The sequence below is a fragment of the Mus musculus genome, chromosome 7, assembly GCF_000001635.26.
Source record: "Mus musculus strain C57BL/6J chromosome 7, GRCm38.p6 C57BL/6J".
In the NCBI taxonomy this organism is placed as follows: Eukaryota; Metazoa; Chordata; class Mammalia; order Rodentia; family Muridae; genus Mus; species Mus musculus.
Genome location: NC_000073.6, coordinates 128,492,898 through 128,511,782, shown reverse-complemented (window position 1 = coordinate 128,511,782; position 18,885 = coordinate 128,492,898). Strand labels below are relative to the sequence as shown.

At 44.8% G+C, this 18,885-nt stretch overlaps 1 long non-coding RNA gene across 2 annotated transcripts; it reads left to right on the top strand.

The window, feature by feature from the left end:
* Positions 1–11,935: 11,935 nt before the first annotated feature.
* On the top strand, positions 11,936–17,946 carry Gm40457. 2 transcript variants are annotated; one of them, XR_869961.2, is made up of 3 exons: positions 11,936–12,009; positions 14,451–14,575; positions 17,638–17,946. It is a non-coding gene; the product is annotated as a predicted gene, 40457 (long non-coding RNA). The 2 variants fall into 2 exon arrangements; XR_869962.2 differs by having other exon boundaries at positions 11,971–12,009; positions 14,486–14,575.
* The last annotated feature ends 939 nt before the right edge of the window (positions 17,947–18,885 follow it).

Sequence of the window (18,885 nt, the reverse complement as noted above, 5' to 3'; positions counted from 1 at the left end):
AGAGCGGTCACAAGGACAGGAGTAAATCAGTAGAGCTGTAAAGATGCAATCGCTTATTGCTGAGTCACCATCACATCTTCTTCCTTGCTCTTGAACAAACATCTTCACATTTGTCAAGCATCCGTGTGTACGAGTCAGGCTGTAGGGTCTAAATACAAGCAGACGGGCAGCACAGGGCAGTCCTGCCTTCTGGTGTGTCCCCAGTGAGGAGAGGATTTTCTAGAATCTAAGCTTTTAAGGGCTTTTGGACACATACTCTTGTGTTAAGCTTGGAAACAGTTTTTTGTTTGTTTGTTTGTTTGTTTGTTTAAAGCTAGTTTCTTCCCCAAATTGTACTGAAAGCAAACAAAGAGCTTGTCTCCAAAGCCTCCTGTCTTCTAGAAAAATAGAGTGTGACATTTAAAGAGCCTATTTTCATGACTTCATCTCGATCTGTCTGAAAAGCTATCCTCCTTCAATGAGCTGTTTTTGTTTGTTGCTTGTTTCTGAAGATCACATCCTTCTACTGGGGAGCAGCTATTCACCCAGACAGGCCAAACTGGTTCAGTGTGATAAGAAGAAGCGTTGTTTTCAGCAAGTAAGAAAAGAACCACTCTCCCTTCTTAATGTGTTATGGCAATAACCTACGTGCATAAACACTAAGTGCATAAACACTATACATAGGCCACCATTGTTTGAAAATGTATTTTTAAATGTAAATAACTGTGCAGCAGAAACATTTTGGATATGTCTTTTCCTCTTTATTTTTTTAAGTTTTAGCGTTTAAATTTCTTTATTACAGTTTATGTGAATGTGTGTATATTCATGGCAGCATGAATGGCTTGACATGTAGGTGGACATCAGAGGACAACTCTGCAAGATTCAGTTCTCTCTTTCTACTGTATGGATCCCAGCAATTGAACTCAGTCAGGTTTGGAGCAAGCACCTTCACCCAGTGAGCCATCTCACCAGCCCACCTTTTAAGGTTTTTGTAGGGGACAGAGTTTCATTGTGTAGGCCATGACTGGTCTAGAACTGGACAAATAGCATCATTTGGCCTTGAACTTGTCATTTTCCTGACCCTGCTTCTTCGGTGCTGGAATTACAGGCATGTGCCACCACATCCAACCTCATCCAACTAGCTTTGTTCCGGTCTTTCCTTTTATCTCTTTGTTTGTTTGTTTGTTTGTTTGTTTGGAGCGGGGGGGGGGGTGAAATCCAGGCCTTGGGTGTGTTAGGGCAGTGTTCTACGGCTAAGCTCCACCTCCAGCTCCTTCCCTTGAATTCTGTAGAATTGATCTTATTGGATTCATGCCTGGAGTTTACCCTCATCTTAGGAAAAATCATTAGGATTTCCTAAAGTTTTTCTGATTAACTATATTTAAGACCCTCTCATTCCCCATTCAACTGTCTTGTCTTGTTTTTGGCTGCAGGAGATGCCAATCAATACTCACACTAGAGCAGGGGTGTCTGCCTTGTCTGTAACTCATGTAACAACTAAACCCTCTAAAAGAGGCCTGCTGGCTCCCAAGTGAAAGTCTACGCACTATCTTGGGCACTGGTCACCAGACAGGCAAGGGCAAGAAAGTATTTGCTAGTCAGTGAGTGGCTACTATTTGGTGCAGATGGAAGGCAGGCTGGTTGGTTCAGTTTGGAAGAAGAGAACAACCATTTAGTTTTTTTGCTCATGATTGTCATCCAAGTAGAACAAAAAGACCCTTGACCAGTTATTATTGGCAGTACAACATCTTTCTATCCTACTAAGTACATAGAAAATAGGCGTCATTATTATGTTTGACTAATAGAGAACACAGACTCAGAGAGGTTAAGGAAATTACCCAAGGGGCTGCAGAGATGGTTAAGTGGTTAAGAGCACTTGCGGAGGACCTGGGTTTGGTTCCTAGCACTCACATGGTGGCTCACAACCACCCTTAACTCTAGTTCCCTTTTCTGGCTTCTAAGGTCACACAGTATACACAGTATACTTCCAGTACACACAGTATATTTACATACATACACGCAAAACACTCATATGTAAAAAGTTAGAAATAATAAATAAAAAAGAAAATTACACAATGTCACACAGTTGGTCAGTGGAGAACCAGAGATCCCATTGTAGGATTTAGTTCTCAACTATCAGGGAAAGAGCCAGATTGAGTCAAAGCATATTTCAGAGCAAAAAGCAGCAGAGTGTGGTGATGGATGGGAAGGTTTCTTCCATGAGACCAATTAGATAATTAGTCCTATTTGCTATCACTGTGATAGCTCAAGCCAAATGCAAATTTGCTAAGTATGGCTTCATGAGAGGAAAGTCACAGATTAACTCATTTTTACCAAAGTATAACAATGGCAACGACTTCTATGAAGCTTTGTTTTTTTAAGACTTATTTTATTTTTGTTTTATGTCTATGCATATATGGCTGTGTGGATGTGCATATGAAGGCAGGTATCTATAAAGGCCAGAAGATGACATCAGATCCTCTGGAACTGAGCTATAGATGGTTGTGAGCTGTTGACCATGGGTGCTAGGAACTGAACTCAGGCCCCTCAGTAACAGCAGCAAGCATTCTTAAGTGCTGAGACCACCATGGAGCACATAAAACAACAACAACTTCTCCCTCTTTCCCCTCTCCTTCTTCTCCTTCTCCTTCTCTTCCTCCTTCTTCTTTTTCTCCCTCTCTCTCCCTTTCCCTCTCCTTCTTCCTCCTCTTCGTCCTCCTCCTTTTCCCCTGCGGATTAAACCCAGGGTCTCTACCTCTTGCCCAAATCATGTCTTCTGAGATCTTAATCCTTAGAGGACTTACTGTATCCTGACAAGAAGCCCCAAAGGGAGGCTGTTATAATGGCCACTTCAGTGATTAGAAAACTGAGGTACCTAGCACTAAAGGAGCTCTCCCACGGTCACACAGAATGGGGATTGTAATGTCAGGTGCACTAGCCAGAGGGCATGGGTTCTGAACTCCAGGCTATGCAGCTTGCAGGGACTCCCATGTTAAGGCCATCCTCAGCAAAGCCAGCCATTTCCCTGGCTTGCAGGGACTCCCATGTTCAGGCCGTCCTCCGCAAAGCCATTTCCCTGTAGACTATGCTTTTGCCCTTTATGTCTCTCTATAAACATGGCTGGTGTTGTGGTTTGAACAACAATGGCCCCCATAGGCTCATACATTCAAATGTTTTGTCACCAGGAAGTGGCACTATGTGAAAAGTTTAGGGGTATGTGGCTTGTTGGAATAGGTGTGGTCTTGTTGGCAGAAGTGTGTCACTGGGGGTGGGCTTTTAGTTTTCAAAAGCCCATGCTTTCTCTCTCCCCACATCCCGAAGCTGCAGACCAGCCTGTAGCTCTCCAGCATTTCTTCCCTAGCATGCCATGGTTGCCCCCACGCTCCCATTAGGACTGATAATGGACTAGCTCTCTGGAACGCAGACAAGCTCCCAATTAACGATGAAATGCTTTCTCTTCTAAGAGCCGCCTTGGTCCTGGTGTCTCTTCACAGCAATAGCACAGTGCCCAAGAGCTGGCAAGGTGTATAAGTGGCTCTGGAGCATAGCAACAGGTCAGTCGACAGGCAGCCCACTCAGACTTCACTTTATTAAGTGTGAACTCCAGTCTGCTGAGACATGGTTATTGGTGTCCTGAACTGCACAAAGGGGTCCTTTGTCCAGACATTACTTTCGAAAGTGGTCAGGAGGCTCTAGGAGTTTGAGGAGCTGTTTGACAATGGGTCCATGAGGAGACTTTGCTTAGGCTTCCAGCAAAGTCTTCATTATGCAGATGTGGCCTTTTGGTGCTTACTAAAGCAGCTTTGCTTAATTCCGATGCCTGTGGAGGTATGTTTGTAGAGATGGCTATTAACAGAAACCAGCAGAGAATTGGTTATTATTTCTTATAAGCTAGGTGACCTTCTGGAACGGAGAATACAGCGTCCCCAAAAGCCATATGCTCCCCCTGTGAGCTCCACGCTGCAGGGGAGGATGCTTTTGTGCATCTTGGGCCCCAGAATCTCTTAGGCCTGCCCTCCATTTCTGCTGTCAGGTTGGCCACACACTCCCTGGAGGCACACGCAATTTCATTCATGTTGCAGGTCCCTAGAAGCTTTCCCAGTCCTGAACCAGCTGAAACCAGCAAGCTTAACTCAGTGTCACCCCAGCTGTCCTTGCCAGCTCTCCTCTCAGCTCCCATTCTCCAGTCCTGCCTGTGACACCAAAGCTTCCCACAACTCCTTCCTGCTTGGTGTGTATGTCCCCTTTTCCTCATCTGTTGTTATCCTTTATGTTATCCTTCAAAGGTTGTCTTGGGGGCATTGTCTCCATGTCCCTAGGAGAGGGCTCATCTCTACCCATAATGCTATGGGTAGTTCTAAGTACAGGTTTTTTTGTTTGGTGTTTTGTTTTGTTTGTTTTGTTTTTTGGTTTGTTTGTTTTTGCATACCAATTATTTGGATGCCTGTCTTTCTCTCCATACCGAGAATCTGTTTATTTGCCCCTGCTTTCTTCCTGTGGCCCCACCACCTAGCACGGTGCCTAGGAACATTGGCAATACCGGGCAGGTTATATAACCTGACCTCTGACACACCTGCCGTTTCATCTCTCCATGATTTTTATGACCAGAGTCCAGTCTAAAGCCCTCTATTTTGGAACTGTGAATCCTACCTCTCTCTTTTCTAGAGTAGGACTGGACCCTTGGAAACCAAACTGGATTAGCATGGAATCCATGATGACCCAAGAAAAGATGAACTGGGCCATAGGCTTTACTTTTAGGAATCCCAGCAAAGACAAGTGAGAACTGTCAGAAGGGAGAGGCAAGGAACCAGGGGCAGGGGTGAGGAGTTGAGGAACATGAGGAGAAGAGAGTAGGAGAGAGGACTCAGGCTCTCTCAGATTAGACAGAGCTGCCTTGCTTCGTGGGATGCCCTTGTCTTAGGGAAATCCAACTGGGATCTTGCACTGTTCTTAATTTCTGAGACCAGTTCATTGGTAGACACCAGTCTACAAAACTGATCGTCACGCTTGGTATTCACCCTTACTAAATCCTTTCACACTGAATAAAGTTGATTTGTGCTGGGTTGAAAGCAGACTGCCTGTAATCTCAGCTCTTCTGGGGTGGAGACAGGAAGATGAGAAGTTCAAGGCCTGCCTGGGCTATATATTGTGTGGAAACAGGGCTAAGGATGAGGAAGCGGTGAGAGGCAACAGAGTTACATGACAATTCCCAGGAAGTCAGACTCTGGGAATCAACATCAGGGTGCAGAGTTTATTGCGCAGCTCATAAACTTATACACAGTGTTTGAGTCAATCCAAAGCCCCTAAATCCTTGGCCAATCATATCTCGCCACACTGTCGCTGTGCTCCAATGAAAGCCCTGCCTAATGAGGTAACTCAGAAGGAGTTGGGGAGTATGTCACCCGTGAGGACCTAGGTGAAGACAGGGTAAGTGGCCACTGCCCTGGCATGCTCCTTTTAGCTGTCTCCATTTGTCTTCATTTGAGGGCCAGGCCTGCTTCAGAAAAGAATGCCACAAAGCACCAGCTCCAGGAACAGACCGTAAAATCCAGAAACAAGGTCATAAAACCCCCTCCCGAAGAACAGCCTGGGGATAACCACAAAAATGGGAAATATCTCATCTTAGGATGGGCCAGCTGTGCTGGGCAGCCCTAGCTTTCCTATGGTTAACTGTTCATGATGTAGGAGTGTATACCACTGACCACCTGTGTTCTCCTAGCACCCACCAATGAAATTTTAGATTACCTAATTCTTCTAGAGTGTTCCCCCGGTTCCTTACAAGAAGGCCTGAGCGCCTTTGTCTGGGGTCGCCATTTCAAAAAATGGTTGACCCCTGTATGCTGGTTGTTTCTGCAGGATAAACTCTATGTCTTTGCATACTATCTGAGTCCGGGGTCTTCCTTCAGCAATTTTTGGACACTTACATTCATAGAAAATTTTGCAGGTTCCATCCCTGTCTCTTGATTCTATCCTCCAGGAGGAAGCAAGTCACCATGTGGGGAAGGCACCTATGTGTCCTGCACAGATACCCATGTAGGGAAGCTGAGGCCTGTAGGCAACACCAACTCCATACAAGGCTGTCTTAGGTGGGGTTTCTACTGCTCTGAACAGACACCAAGACCACAACAGCTCTTATAAAGGACAACATTTAATTGGGGCTGACTTACAGTTCCAGAGGTTTAGTTCATTGTCATTATGGCAGGAAGCATGGTGGCATGCAGGCAGACATGGTGGTGGAGAGGTAGCTGAGAGTTCTACATCTGGATTGGAAGGTAGCAGGACAAGAGAGTGACACTGGACCTGGGGCTTCTGAAACCCCAAAGCCTGTCCACAGTGACTCACTTCTGACAAGGCCACACCTTCTAATAGTGTCACTCCCTATGGGTCAGAGCAGGCCATTTTCATTTAATAACCACAATGGCTAAAGTACTTTCACATTGCAAGCACTTATATATAATACCAATAATTTTATTTATTTAATTAGCAGTTATTAAATTTCTACTATGTTTAAGGAGTTAGAAGACATAAAAATGGTAAGAGAGAGTATTCTTATCTTCAGAGAACTGCAAACCTTGTGAGAACATTCAAACTTGCATACACACAACTAAAATACTATTCAGAAAAGTCCAAAGCTCCACATCAGGGTAAAGGCCTTATCAGGAGGGTTGTATGGAAAGTCTAAGGGGCCAATCCTCCCAGCTAGAATGTAATATCTGCCCAGAGCTGTGCTTAACAGTTTCTGACGTTTGTAACTGGGTAAATATTTATTAGGGAGTCTCACTGTGTTCTTATAACAATCTTATGAGAAAAACAGGATGGTTGGTGTTTAGAGCCAAAAAGAAAGAAAGAAAGAAAGAAAGAAAGAGAGAGAGAGAGAGAGAGAGAGAGAGAGAGAGAGAGAGAGAGAGAGAGAGAAAGGAAGGAAGGAAGAAAGAAAGAAAAAAAGAAAGAAAGAAAGAAAGAAAGAAGAAAGAGAGAAAGAAAGAAGAAAGAAAGAAAGAAAGAAGAAAGAGAGAAAGAAAGAAGAAAGAGAGAAAGAAATAAAGAGAGAGAGAGAGAAAAGAGGAAGGATGTGCCGGGGATGGAACCAGGACTTGGTGCATACTAGCTCTACCACTGAGCTACACTTGGGGACCCCATGCTCATATTTCTAACTGTAACTCTCCAATGTCTCCATAAAAGGTGATTAAGTGAGGCAAGACCAAGGGCAAGTCAGTGCTCGCTTGTAAAGAAAGATAAGGAAGAATTTGTTCTCCAAAGACGATGCTCAGGGCTCTTGAAAGTAACTTGTTCTGAACCACGGCCAACGTGATCCAGACCATGAACTGCTTTTACCACTTTCCATCTTAGAGGGCTAGTGGCATCTGACGGAGAAGCCCCTGGGGTGGTGGAGATAGTCTGTCTGCTCCCTGGTAAGACTCACCAGGCAGTTTATAGCACAACTTGGAACCAGCAGGGATAGCAGGATGACTACAACCACCGCCTCCAACCGCCGCCTCCGCTGATGCAAACTCTATTTGGATACAATGTTTCAAAAATACCTACAGTACCATTACACACTAAGGTTGGGGGCTGGATGAATATAAGACTACCAGTTAGGCAGCTCATTAGCTAATTACAGAGCACACAACCATATCCTTTTGCAAGGCAGGGAAATAGGGATGACTTAGAGGGCTGTGCCCTGCTCTAGCTTCAAACACCACGAGGTGACAGGTTTTTTGTTTGTTTTTTGTTTTGTCTTGTTTTTTGGTTGTTGTTGTTATTTATTTTTTTATTTTTTTATTTTTTGGTTTTTCGAGACAGGGTTTCTCTGTGTAGCCTTGGCTGTCCTGGAACTCACTTTGTAGACCAGGCTGTCCTTGAACTCAGAAATCCACCTGCCTCTGCCTCCCAAGTGCTGGGATTAAAGGCGTGCACCACCATGCCCAGCTTAGGTGACAGTCTTGATTGACAAAGAGACTCGTCCCTCTTCCCTCTCTTGCTGTTTGTAGCACCCATGGAGAGGTGCTATAGGAAACTCAGAAATACTACCAAGCAAGGATCACATGACGTCAGAAGAGTCTTACATCTTCCCTAGTGATTCTCTGCATTTGTAACTTGACACAGAATCTCAGAAAGCCTAGACAGGATGAGCAGGTGGCTGGTCGCCCCTTTAGCATGAATGTCTTATTCTTGTCGTCGTGTGAGGGGTTGAGCGCTGCACTGAAGGAATACTTACAAGGAACAGAAGGGATGGACACCTGGGGAAGCAATAAGTCTCTATATATGGGATTAGAATGGCCACCCCACTCACCAGCCTGACTGCTCAGCCAGCATCCTGGGATCTTAAAAAGCATTATGGTGGCTGGAGAGATGGCTCAGAAGTTTAGAGCATGTGCTGTTCTTGCACAAATTCAGTTTTCAACACTCACATGACAGCTCACAACCATCAAGAACTCTAGTTCCAAAGGAACAGACATCCTTTTTGCCTCCACACCAGGCTCACATGTACTGTGCTGTACATACATACATACATACATACATACATACATACATACACGGAGACAAATACTCATATGTATAAAATTAACAAGTTAGTTACTTTTAAAAATATTTAAGGTTGTAAAAATGTTTGCTAAGCATGTAGGAGCCCTGTATGCATAAAATTTTTTGCAACCTACTTTAATAAGGGAAGCAGAGGTAGTGGAAGAGAAAAGTTATTTGGATATGGGAGAAGTGGACCTGTTCAGCAGTAGTTCTTTGAGGGTGAGCTCCATCTTCTTTGGCAGGAGACAGCACACACAAACTGACAGCCTCTGACCAGTCTTTTCAGCAGGCCAAAACCAGGCACAAACCAGCAGCTGTAGTTCAATCCTGAAGGACCGTTGGCTCACCAACTGCCCTGAGGCGAGGCTGTGGAAGCATCGAGCTTCTGCAGGAACTTCACGAGCAGTTCCTGGGTGAGCTTCTCTCAATGGAGGTGTTACCACAGTTAAGCTCAACAATGCTATCCATGTAAGGCTAACCAATGTATGTGTGTTGCTAGGGAAGAATACTATCGAGGAGGAGCAAACCAAACCAATGCTTAGTGCTCTTTCCCACTGTCTGTGGGGTCATATTTATGCTCTGTCATCATGGGTCCTTTCACGTATTTGCTATATCCAAACGTTCTTTCACTTGTGTCCGCTTCAGGAAAACAGTCTTTCATGTGTCTGCTTTAGCAAGACATCCTTTCACCTGTGTGCTCCCTCAGACCATCATTTGACATAACTAACTTTCCAAAGAAACTCGAAGTTTCTACTTCAGAGCCCTGCTGTTTCAAACTATGCTTGTAGTTTGGTTTTTCTCTCATATATATATATATATATATATATATATATTTTTTTTTTTTTTTTTTTTTTTTTAAGACAGGATTTCTCTGTGAAGCCCTGGCTGTCCCAGAACTCATTCTGTAGACCAGGTTGGCCACAAACTCAGAAATCTGTCTGCCTCTGCCTCCCAAGTGCTGGGATTAAAGACATGCACCACCACTGCCTGGTTTAAAAATATTTTTAACCTTTATTTTTATTTTATATGCATAGGTGCTCTGCCTGCCTGCATGTCTGTGTACCATATGCATGTAGTGTCCTCAGAGATTAAAAGAGAACATTAGGTCCCCTAAGCCTGTAGTTACAGATGGGTGCTGGGAATCGAGCCTGGGTCCCCTGGAAGATCAACCAGGGCTCTCAATTACTGAGCCATCTCTCTAGCTCCGAATTTTGTATTTTCAATTGCAAATGGAATAGGGCATGAGTGGTGGCTAAGAGTGTTTGAGGGGCTGGGGACATGACCCATACTTGTGTAGCATGCACAAAGCCCTGCGTTGGATCCTCAGCAGTACATAAACCAGGTAGAGTGGCATCCCAACACTTGAGAGACGAAGGCAGGAGGCAGCCTCCGCTACAAAGCAGAGTTTGAAGGCAACCTGGGATACAGGAGACTTTGTGTTAGAAGAAGAAGAAGAAGAAGAAGAAGAAGAAGAAGAAGAAGAAGAAGAAGAAGAAGAAGAAGAAGAAGAAGAAGAAAGAGAGAGAGAGAGAGAGAGAAAGAAAGAAAGAAAGAAAGAAAGAAAGAAAGAAAGAAAGAAAGAAAGAAAGAAAGAAAGAAAGAAAAAGTAAGTAGTGGTGGTGGTGCATGCCTTTCTCTGTTTAAGGCTAGCCTGGTCCACATAGTTAGTTCCCAGATAGTCATGACTATACATCGAGACCCTGTTTAAAAAACAAACAAAATCCCAGCGCTTGGGAGGCAGAGGCAGGTGGATTTCTGAGTTTGAGGCCAGCCTGGTCTACAAAGTGAATTCCAGGACAGCCAGGGCTATACAGAGAAACCCTGTCTGGGAAAAACAAAAACAAAAACAAAAAACAAACAAACAAACAAACAAAACAAGAAGGTGGGGTCAGATGTTGGAAGAAATGAAGCTTTAACACAATGCTTGCTAAGAAGGCTGGCTCAGAAGATACAAAAGTTTTCCTTTCTTGACACAGGAATTGATGCAAGTATTTCCACATGGTCTTCAGAGGGGAATACATTTAGAACCTTGCTTGATCCCCACCCCCTCCTGCCCCCAGGCTCATGATTTGCTCTCTCATTCAGGCCTGTCCCGGGCTGGTTCTTCTTGCTGGTTTGTTTAGCTGGGTTTTTTTTGGTTTTTGGTTTTTTTTTTTGTTTTTTTTTTTTTTTGTTTTTTGTTTTTTTTGTAGGCCAGGCTCCCCCGACAACTCTCTATGCAGCTGAGTCTGGTCTCGAACTTCTAATCCTTTTTAACCTCACCTCTCAAGTGTTGGGACTACAGGTATGTGCCCCCATGCCTGCCTGGTCCTTGTGATAAGAACAACCATGCAAAATCCTTCAGAATGCCAGCAGCAGCACACTGTCCCCTGCCAGCAAAGATCCCCCAACAGCTCCTACATAAAATTGTTGCTCTCCCTCCTCATCTTGTTTTGGAAAACAAACAAACAAACAAACAAACAAACAAACATCTTTAAGACATATGATTGGGATTGGGGCTAGTGGCTCTATTGGTAAAGTGCCTGAGTTTGGATCCTAGCGCTCACATAGAAGAGCGATATGGCTTATGTCTGTAACCTCTGTGACTCCCGTGCTGGGAAGCTGAGATAGATGGATTCCGGGAGTTCTCTGCCCAGCCAGTCTACCCAATAGATGAGTTCCAAATTCCATTAGAGAGAGTGTCTCAAAAAATGAAGTGAAAGATAGCAACTGAGAAAGATACCTAGTGTTGATCTCTGGCCTCCATAAGTATACACACTCATACACACACACACACACACACCACAAACCATACATACACACAAACACACCACACACACACACACATATACCACACCACATGCACACCCCCCCACACACACACACACACACGCACACAGAGAACCACATTTTCCTAATTTACTCCAAACTGAATGATGGAATGTCAGGTATTTCTGGGGCCTGAGACAGGATTAGCACTTCTTTATCTAGAAAGCAGGCATGTCTGGATTCAACCCAGGAACATTAGTATCCCGATCATCTCTTGAGGTCAGCTTGGACAATCCAGACTGGGGGAGCTTAGACAGTAGATGCGATCTTCCCATCCTGGGAGCCGTTCACTGGCAGCTTCTTGCTAAGAACCTGAGGCAGACAGCAAACTCAAAAGTGGAGTCTCAAGCGTCCTCCCAAAATTTGTAGAGGATCCAAGTTTGTTTCCCAATTCCCTTACAAGCTCAGTTTCAGAACTAGGCATCAGTGGGTGGCAGAAGAGGCAGCCCACAGAGGCCAGACAGTGAGGCGCCTGGGGAAGACCTTGGGACACGGCACAACCAATTCTGGAAGGACTCAGCTGGGGCCCATTGGAATGAGTACAGAACAGTTCCTGAGGCCAACTGGGCGGTTGCTGTCAGGTGATCAAAAAACTGATACGACTTTGTCAAAAGTTCCAATGGCTGGGTGTGTTGGCACACACTTTTAATTCCAGCATTCTGAAGGCAGCGGCAGGTGGATTTCCTGGCTTACAAGGTGAGTTCTGTGCCAGCCAAGCCTGCGGAGTGAGACCCTGTCTTTAAAAAAGAAATAATCTGTCAATGTGGAAAGAACTCAGTAACTGAGGGGAGGATGCTGGCCCATGAATCAGGAGCCCTGGTGACCTCCTTCCTTTTTCCCATGTCATACAAGTTGAGGGAGAGATGCTTAGTGATCTGGGCTATAGGCCAGCAGTGGACTGCTTGTCTCGTGTACCTGAGACCCCGGGTTCCATCCCTAGTACAGCGAAATGGCAACTATAACAGGATGCTTGATAAAGGAGGGCTGAAGGAACACACCTGGGCGCTGGTCCCAGAGTGGGAACCAGGAGAGAACCTGACTCAGCTCATCAGTTGACTGTGGACACTGCTTAATTTTTATAAAATACCACATTATTGAAACAGGACAAGTCAAATTTATGGCTGCTGGGGATGTCAAAAGAATGCTTATGGGAGGCCTAACAGCATTAGTGTCTAATAACACAGTTTTATCCCAGGGCTGCTGGGTAAAGGTCACAGTGGTGGCAGCTGGGAGGCTTTCTGTGCTGTCCCCAAGGTGATGGAGTCAGGTCACTGTAAGACCATAATCAGGAAAACAGTCTCAATGACTTTTCCTAAGGCCTCCCACTGGCCTTGTCCTCTCTCTACCCTGCTTTTGCTGAGTTCTGCCTATGCATCTAGAAACATCTTGAGTGCCCTCACTGAAGGCTGAAGGGGAGAGGGACATATAATCTGGGTATGACCTTACTGCCACATCAGTAGTTAACTATTTCCATGTTCCTCTCAGTTTTCAAATCCCAGAAAAGGGGGAAAGCTTAGCTGTTTGGGGGGTGTTGTTTGTTTGTTTTTGATGTTATTGTTTGTTTTGTTTTGTTTTTTTTGAGACAAGGTTTCTCTGTGTAGCCCTGGCTGTCCCAGAACTTGTTCTTAAGGCTAAGTTGGCCTCAAACTTAGAAGTCTGCCTGCCTCTGCCTCCAGAGTGCTGGGATTAAAGGCATGTGTCACTCCACAGAGCTAGAATGTTTATAAGGTTTAGAAACAGGTCTGGAGAAAAATTTCAGTGGACAGTGTCTGCTTTGGACCCTCAGAACACACATAAAATCTAGATGCAGAAATGCATACCTGTTGTCCCAGCAGTCCCTCAGGGAGATGGGAGGCAGAAACAGGAGAGTCTCTGGAAGTCCATGGGGCAGGCAACTAGACCAGCATACACAGTGGTGAACAGCAAAAGAAACCCTGTCTCAAACAAGGTGGCAGGCAGGAGGGATAGCTGAATCTGTCTTCTAACGTCCACATTTGTGCCAATGCACACATGTACACACGCACGCACACACACACACACACACACACACACACACTCTTAGGCACACTCATCCAAATAAATAAAACATTAAAATAAACAGGGTTTAAACATATCTTTACTAGCGTATGACACTGAACTTGTTATAATTTGCCTCTTCTGGCCTTGGTTTCATAACATGAACATGCAAGATCATAGTAACATCTTCCTCGTACAGTTACTATGGAGATCAAACACATGTACAGAACAAGTGCTTGCTGTTATACTTGGTGGAAAACAAGCACCTGAAGGTTTATGTCAATTTCCGTCTCAGACATTCTGCCTCCAGAGTGTCTTGGAGTCTCATGAGAAAATACACTGTGTATATGCTTGTGATCTCAGCGATTGGGAGGTGGAGGCAGGAAGCAACATGATCAGAAACTCAAGGTTGCTTTGTGAGTCGGCAACCAGCACAGGATATGTGAAACCCTGTGTCAAAAGCAAACAACAAAAACCAACAAACAAAACTAGCTATGGTGGCACAGGTCTCTAACCCCAGCCCTTGGGATCTGCAGAGGCAGACAGATCTCTCTGAGGTTCAGGCCAGCCTGGCCTATGTAGCAAGTTCCAGGATAGCTAGGTCTATGAAGTTAGACCTTGTCTCAGAAAGAGATGGGAAGTGAGGGTGGGGAATAAATACATCTGCACACATGCATAGAGACGTTATATTTCCCTCAATATCTAGAGTATGATTCTATATGAATGATTCACCATTTTTTTTAATGACTGGGCAATATTTCATTGAATGAGTGTATCATAATTTATATGACCAAAGAGGATATTTAATATACATAATGACTTAATTATTTGGAGATTTTATTTTTGAAAAATGCATGTGGACCATCATTTGAATAATTCAAACACATCCACACATCAACAAATCCAGCTGAGAGGAAAACTGGGAAGGGCCTCATATCAAGAGCCAAAACAGACACCTCATGGGACAGGTTAAAACCAGTCCAAGTTACTACACTTATTCCAGATTAATTTGGAACAGAATGGAGCATTAACGGAGGTGTAATAGTTGTTTCTTTAAGCTTTTAACTACAATGTAAAAGGACTAGTGGTTTTACTATTATATTTTCCATTTGGCTTCCCAGAACCTCAAATTCAATCAGTGTCCTGCTGTTCAAAGGTATTTTGAAATGTGCCAAATCTTAATTGATGTGGAAGTGCCTGGAACCAGAGTTAATACCTGGAGCGACGGGGAGCCCAAATTATGGAGGTGAGCTGTTGCTAGGTCTGCATTTCAACTCTTCTCATCTCCTAGGGCCAGTTTACATTCTGATTGTAGCCTGGATGGCTGGGTGCTGAGCTGGGCAGGGTCAGACAAGCAGCTCTGGTGGTTCTGCTGGGCTTCAGATGTCTGGGAATGTAAGAGTTGATAGAGTTGTGTTATACGGTTGGGGATGGGGGTGGGAGTGGTTAAGTCACTAGTACCTGCCAGGCCTTCCACCAGTGTGGCGTATCCTCTGATCCAGGCAGTGTGCTGGGAGGTAGAGAGAAGCTAACAACAGGACCAGACTGGGCCCCCACTTTCTTGGGGTTTAGATTCCAGTCAGTGGCTTCCACACAAATACAACAGGCATGTGTGTGTGTGTGTGTGTGTGTGTGTCCTGAGGAGGCCAGAGGAGTCAGATCCCCTGGAGCTGGAGTTATAGGTAGTTGTGAGGCACTCAATATGGACGCTGGAAATGAAACTCAGGTTCTCTGCAAGTTGTTTTATGCTTTTAATGGCTGGTCTCTCTCCCCAGCCCCAGCAGACAAACCTTTTGATTAACATCATGAAAAACAACCAAGACAGTGAAGGAGCAGAGAGTAACTCTGCATCTCTGTCACTACCACAGGTCTCAAGAGCCTGGTCATTTTGTTGAAAAAGGAGTTCCATCTAGCTCAGGGTCCTAGAGGGTCAAGAGCATTTTACTGATGGCTTCTTATCTCTGGTGAGGAATTTCATGGTGGATAGCATCACAGTGGGAGTACATGCAAGAGGGTAAGTCAAACTTTAAAATTGGAAGCCAGAAACTGTGGAAGGATCCAGGCCTACTATTTTTACAATAACCCACCCCAAGACCTGTGTTGATAATCTCTTTAAAAGGTAGAGCCCTCCAAACCTGATTAAATCAGACTAGACCCCACCACTGACAGGTCCCACCCCCTCAACATCACCAAGCTAAGGACCACACCTCGGAATGAACACCTTTAACTGACACGCTCAAACCAGTTCTAAACCACAGCATCTGCTTTCACTGGGAGGTATTGTGAGCTCTGCCTGATGGCTGAGACAGGCCCAGTTTTGAGCAGAGCTGAGAAGGAGCTCTCTAGACTCCAGCCCTGGGGGTAGGATATACCTATGGCCTGAAGCAATGCCAATGCAAGTCATAGTGGGTCATGGGAGAATATTCTCTAAGCCAGCAGGATTCTACAGAACAAACGGAGGAATTCAGACTTCGTTCGAAATGCTATGCGATGCACAGGGGATCTCAAGCAAACAGTGGGATTATGTGACGCCAACTCTTTTCAAAAGTAGTATTAACCTGTTGATCTGAGGATGTGTCAAAAGGAGTAAGACCAACGGAGAAGTCGGCTGCAACTTTTCTCTAAAGACATGATTGTCCTAGTAATTATTTGGTTGCTATAAAGGACACCATGACCAAGGCAACTCTCATAAAAGAAGTCATTTAGTTGGGAGCTTTCTTACAGTTTCAGAGGCTTAGTCCATGATCATCATGGCAGAAAGCATGGCAGTAGGCAGGCAGGCAGGCTGCAGAAGAAGTAATCTGAAAGGTCCATCTTGATCTACAAGCAGAGGGGAAGATTCTGGGCCTGGCATGGGCTTTTGAAACCTCAAAGCCTACCCTCAGTGACATTTTTTTTTCAACTGGTACCTTCTAGTCCTTTTAATCCTTTCAAACAGTGTCACTCTCTGGTGACTAAGCCCTCAAATATATGAGCCTATTGGAGTTGGCTTTGATTTTTCAAAACCTTCTTTTAATAAGAGTTCTTAAATGCTTTAGCCTCCCTTCTAGCCCACCACCCACCAGGGGTATTGGAAAATGTTGGGAGCTATTAAGACAACACAATTGTCCTGATCTCTGAATTGGGCCTCTCCCCCCGCCCCCAGAAGAAAAGGGGGTCAAAAGCGGGCCACTGACGCACCGCTCCGAGAACAACCACAGATTGTTCCAGCCCTAAATCAGCGCCGGATGTCCTGACCTCAAGATGTACCCTGATGCGGCCAAGTTCCTGCTTCCCCGCATAGTCGCCAAAAGAAAAATTTCCCCTGCCCCATCCCTCCTGCTGAGGTGCATTTCCACTGCCCCATCCTTCCTGCTGAAAGGCACTTCCCCTTTTGCTTGTGCATTTAAACCTTGGGTCTGGCTAATACAGTTGGAACCTTGATGCCACTCAGAATGTTTCCGTATCGTTATTTGCACAAGGTTCTCGTCTCTCTCTACCCCACTTTGGTTCTTAGGAGAAGGTCCCCTCGAGACCCTCGAATAACTGGACCTGCTGGACGGGTCAGGGAAAGAAAGGTATTAGGATGGGGGGCGGGGGAGTGGACCTGTTTAAAAATAGTTCTTTGGAGTAAATCCAATCTGCATTGTCAGGATGTATACCAGCAGTCCAATTCAGTAGTGTCAGGATAGCCAGCATGAATCAGCAGTGATGGCGTGACTCAGCATAAACAGCCAGGCCTCTGCTGAATCTGAACAAGTCAGTAGGCACTACCAGGACCAGCAGGCACACCAGAAGAAGTTCTCTGCTGTGCCTCTCTCAACCAAGTGAAGATCAGCTGTGATGGTTTATATATACTTGGCCCAGGGAGTGGCACTATGAAGAGGTGTGGCCTTTTTGGAATAAGTGTGTCACTGTGGGCATGGGCTTAAGACCCTTACCCTAGCTATCTGGAAGTCAGTCTTCCACTAGCCGCCTTCAGATGAAGATGTAGTGTGCCCTCCCCCCAGCCTTGAGCAGGCTGGCTCAGACCTTGTTTGCCACAGTTGCTAGTTCACCTAGGGTGGAGTCTTCCTACCTAGGTATAGTCTTTTGTCTGCCACATCAGCAGCTTCCTCAAAGAAGGTACCTGCTGAGCAGCTGAGCTTGTTTTCCTGACAGATCCTGACAAAGCAACCATGACCAGGAGATCCTGGCATGGTGGGGATGGGATCTCCCCCTTTATAAGCTCAGACTCATCAGTAAACATTGGGCCTTGATCAGAGACCTTTGTCTTAGCTCTTTATTTCTCTCGCAGTCCTTCCCATCCATCCCCAGCTTTTCTTTCAGGAACCCAGGAACCTGTGGCCGCTGGTGGCTACAGGTGGTGCCCGACGAGTGGCCTGAAAGCGGAAAGAAGGACTCGGGGTACACTGTTTTGGTGAGGCTCCACAGAAAACAGAAGATGTATTCTGCATGGTAAGCAACATACAGCATTAATGTTAGCGCTACAAATTTCATCTTTTGAAGACTGTTGATCCCAAGGATGCAACAAAAGGATACAGGCTAGACTGAGTCAGTGTCGGTCCAAGGCTGATATCAGCTAGGGGTTGATAGTGGAAATGGGACTGGAAAATTCTAAACAGGCATTTGTCTGCAGTCAAGAACTGTATCAGACAGGAGGAGTAGGGCTTAAAATAATTTTTAAAAAAGAGAGTAAAAAAGGGGGGGGTGCTAGATATACAAATGACATGAGAGACTGAAAGAGAGAGAGAGAGAGAGAGCAAGGATCAAGAGAGAAGGAAAATGGATTTCAGAGCTCTCTCAGGGACAGAAGGAAATCAGGAGATGTCCTGCTTTCTCTCTGGCCTCTACAGGAGATTTCCTTAGTCCTGGTTACATCAAGATCTCTACCCTCACTGTATTTAGTGCACCAATCTGTCCATGTGTCAATTTGTGTCTGTTTTTGTTTCATCATCTGAATGACTGTTGTTCTATGTTTTATGTTGAAAAGAAAAAATGGTTAAAACTTTATCTGCTGGCTATCTATCTCTTGATTCAGTCTCAGTTTGCACAGTGGAGGCTGATTTAAGTTGCCCCGCACCCTTAGCCAGGAGTCAAGCACACAGGAGAGGCCCTGCCGAAAGCTGCTTTTAAGAGAGGTCAGCTGCTTCTTAGTTCTAGGGCAAATAAGCTGATAGCTGTTTTTTCCTAGAAAAAAAAATCTCTGTAATTGTGATTATTGGGTTCAGCAAATGACAAAGTGCTTTTTATCTTGAAATTATAGCTAGAAAAAGTAAAAGTTCTTTGATTGGTCTAAATTTATAAGATTCGTGAAGCCACTTCATTTGGTTTCTGGCTGGTCTTAAAGATATATGTCCTGCATGTCTTGGTCATAGATTATTTGCTTATAAGTTATTGGGTATGATTAAAAAGGTGCAACATTGGTAACAAGAAAGTTAGCTTAAAACTGGTAATTCAGGGTTGGAGTCATTTTAAACACCACCACATGGCATGAACCAGCCCAGGAAACCAGACCTCCAAAGATACTTCTAAATTGGGATAATATTTTATGTAATTCTTATCCTAGAAACTAGA